Consider the following 4,348-nt stretch of genomic DNA (forward strand, 5'->3'; position numbering starts at 1 on the left):
ATGTGTCACTGTTCATGTAAGTATATACCAATGAATTAAAAGGCTGTCTCTATTGTGACCTAAGCTTATAGTTGTGGAAATATATTGGGAGCAATAATCCAAAATATATTCAAAGGTCATTTCGTAATTGACGAGCTAGTGGACATGCAATAGGAAGAAATTGCCCAACTTGCCTTTCAAATAGGCTGATCTTTAAGTATTATTCTTCAATAATCGAACTTATGCTTAATGGACATAAGTTCTTGTTATGTCATGCAGTGGGAGCTCCGCCAAAGTTATTTCCTCTCTCTTTTGCAATCACAAATACACATATTAGCTTTGAAACTAAAACATTGATACACATTATATCACCTCTAAAACAAATACACACATACAGTTTGTTTCAGTTTAATTTTTTGTGATACGCAAAATTTATTAGTTATGAGATGAAAAAATTAAAGACCAGCACAATATTGTATCATTTTTGCGGGTCAGGTAGCGCAGAATTTGCAAATTTTTATTAAGAAATTTTCATAAATAACTAGAGTTTAAATACAATTTAATCCTACAAATAAAATACACTATTAAGCACAATCCATAAAATTCATGCTCATAAAGGACAAATATAAATAATAAATTTCAGGCAAATAGTCATTAAAAATATGTATTTTTGGCCTCACATCAAAGGCTAACGGATTGTTTTGGTTGTGAAGAACTTGTGCAGGATAAAGTTCTTTATATATTTGTAATGAATCATTTAATGGCTTGCTGAGTCAATGAAATTTAATGTGTCACTACTCATGGAAGTAAATACAATGGAAAAGGTGGTTGGATTGTTCAATCTTACAGTAGTGGGGAATAATTATATTGGAAAAGTCTCTCAAGAGTTATCATCTTAGACAAAAAAGTTCATCTTTAATTTCTAGTAATACTCCCAACTAGGAGTCTTCACGGTTTGGATAAAAATTGAACCAAATCGATAAAATAAAGCCGATTTATTTGGAATTGGTTTGATTTGATTCTAGATTTTTGAAAATTGATAGTATTTGATTCGGTTATGATTTTATTCGAAAAAACGAAGAAATAACTGAACCCAACCGATGAATTATATACATATATTTTATTAATATACATACATAATATATTATTTTTATAAACAAATTTTAAAATCTTATATATGTTTTCATTAATATTTCTTTATAATTTACTTATTGAAAGCAAAAATGTTCAAGGTGAAAACATTATCTTATTAATTTCATGTATATGAGTATCTATGACAATTCTTTGTGTGACGGAAAATGTTACTGCCTCTTCCTTCTAGGCAAATATAGTGAATTTTAAAGCTTTATTCACAGTAAATTCAATGATCAAAAATTTAGAATTTCAGTCATTCTAATTATATTTCATTTTGAATGGATTGTCGTTGTCACTTTTTTCACATTTTGAATGAATTGTTTCTTTTATTGTGTATGGTTAACAATGGAACCAACCCAAACCGAAACCAATAACCATCAAACCAATAAATATATATTATATTTGGTTCGATTCGATTTTGATAATTTTAAAACCGATTAAGTTGATTTGATTTTGGTTTTGACCAATAACCTATCCAAACTGATCCGTGAACAACCTTATCCCAACTTATGCTTAGAGGACATAAGTTCTTAAGTCGTGAAATAGGATGTTATGACTTAAAAATATAAACTTTACGCCCGATGAAAGTTATTTGTTATTATGAAAATAAAAAGTAAAAATTATACAAAGCTAGTATAATACTGTAAACAAATTACTTCCTATCCCTACTCTTTCAGACATTACAAAACTCTCTTTATTTTATTGTCTTGCGGATACTTTAATATGCGGGCGGATACTTTAATTTAGAAGCTGTAATTATCAGTTTATTGCATTAAAAAAGAGATTTTATCAGTTTAGTGCGTTAAATAAGGGATTTAAAACATAAATAAAAATTGACTGCCACAATTCACGCATACGTTTCTTTCATCTACAAATCAGTCATTCATAAAACAATTACTAAACTAATATTTCAAATTTCAAATTTTGAAATTCTCTCTTCCTGTTTTGCCAAAAGCTATGGAAGGCTGATTCAAAAAAAATTGTAGCGCATTTTTTGGTGAAGATTTGTAATGAATATTTCCATCTTGCTAAGGCATTCAAGAATATGGGAAAGTGATGTTAGATACGAGCGGTACAAAAGTGATGGCATAGTGGTTGGGGAAAATATTTCGTTCGTTAATCTTAATTCAGCAACTGTAGCAGAATAGAATGTTGATGAATCAAAAAAAAAATATGGAGATCAGATACTTCGTAGAAGGTAATTCATCTCCATTGTGTATTCGGAATGATATAGGGGTGAAATTGTACATAGAGGTGAAGAAACATGAGGTAGGATTCGGTATGTATCCACTATACATTGATACATCGGATAAAAGTGATGAAGAGATACAAAATTTTGATGCAACAATAGGTGCAATTGTGTGTGTTGAAGGTGGAAAAAGGGATGCAAAGGCTCTAAGCATTGTTGCATCGAAAATTTGTGATTCCTATTACATACCAAAAATGGAGGTGGAAAATTATATATCAGATACAAATGTTTCTAATGTGGAAGTGAAGCAATTGTACAAGGATAAGGCAACTCTAATGGCTGTTATGGAAAAATATAAAATTAAGCATAGCTTCAATTTTAGAGTTAAGAGATCTGATAGCAAAAGGTATGTGATACTTCAATCTTATAACATTCTTCATTTTTTATAATTTATTTGCTATTATGTTGATCATGATACACAAATAACATGTGTTACGTGCAATTGTAGGTGTTAGGTATCATGTTCATTTTGAGTTACTTCTGGTTGTTAATGTATTAATTAAGAAGGATAGGTGTGCGTATTGTGTTCATTGGATACAATAAAGTATCACGTGCATTTTGAGTTACCTCTGTTTATTAAAGTATCAATTAAGAAGGATAAGTGAAATCAGGTTAATAAGTGGATTTTGAATTTGTTATCTGATTTGTATATCAACAATATAAACTGAGTCGTCATCAAACTGTGTGGTATATTAATATGTGTGCACATTATTATTTAACTAAAAGTATTTGTAATAATGTATGTTGTACTGTTATTTTATTTTTGATATTATGAATTGATACATTAAACCTGATCAAATAATAAATATGTATGGTATAATTGCAGCTACGTATTAGTATGTTATTCAGATGATTGTTGTTGGAATTTGAAGGCGTCTGTTAGGAAAAATACGGACATATTTAAAGTGAGATACCTCAATAGTGAACATACATGTTCATTGAGGGATAGGGTATTAAGTAAGGTACATGATATTGTTGGGTTTGTTAGTGGTGTGACAGCTCCAAAGTTAGTGAATCATAAAAGAAAACATACTCCAAACGATATAATTGATGATGTTAGGTCACTATATGGAGTTGAAATTTCTTACCAACAAGCATGGCGTGCTAAAGAATGTGCATTGGAGATGATAAGGGGTAGACATGCAGATGGATATAAACAGATGCCAACATACATATATATGTTGGAAACTGTGTATCCAAATTCATATATACGGATGCACAAGGCCCAAAAAAATGAGTTTATGTATCTCTCCATATCATTAAGGCCAATGATAAGAGGGTTTGAGTTATGTAGGCCTGTTGTTGTTGTTGATGCTTTACATATTAGCAGAGCTTATAGAGGGACATTTGTATCGGCAAGTACACCCGATGGGGCATGTATGTCATGTTGTTTATTAATTTAATTTTTTAAGATAGTAATATAATATCCTGCAACAATTATGTATAAAGAATCATAATGTTGTGTGTTTCAATGTTAAGGTTGTATATTGCCGTTAGCTTATGGAATTGTAGACATGTAAAAAAGGTATCATTTGAAGCAATTATATATCATATACATAATATCTTCTTCTAAATTTTGTATCTACTAATAATACAGTATCGAAAGTTGTATTTTTGTAACAATATTATTTATCATATACATACAATTTTAATATTTGTGGATGCAATTGTGTTTCATGTACATAATAATTTTTTGGAAATTTAATATCAGCTTAAAAAAAAGTTAGAGTAATTTTAGTATCAATTTTGTGTATTTGATACTTAATATCTTTGTAACGATGTGTGCCAAAGTTAAAAGAGACAACAAGTAAAAAAGGAATCATTTGAAGCAATGAAATATCATATACATAATATCTTCTTCTAAATTTTGTATCTACTAATAATAGAGTATCGAAAGTTATATTTTTTACCAATATTATATATCATATACATACAATTTTGATATTTGTGGACGCAATTGTGTTTCATGTACATAATAATTTTCTG

Source organism: Solanum tuberosum, unplaced genomic scaffold (assembly GCF_000226075.1).
Source record: "Solanum tuberosum cultivar DM 1-3 516 R44 unplaced genomic scaffold, SolTub_3.0 scf00164, whole genome shotgun sequence".
NCBI lineage: Eukaryota > Viridiplantae > Streptophyta > Magnoliopsida > Solanales > Solanaceae > Solanum > Solanum tuberosum.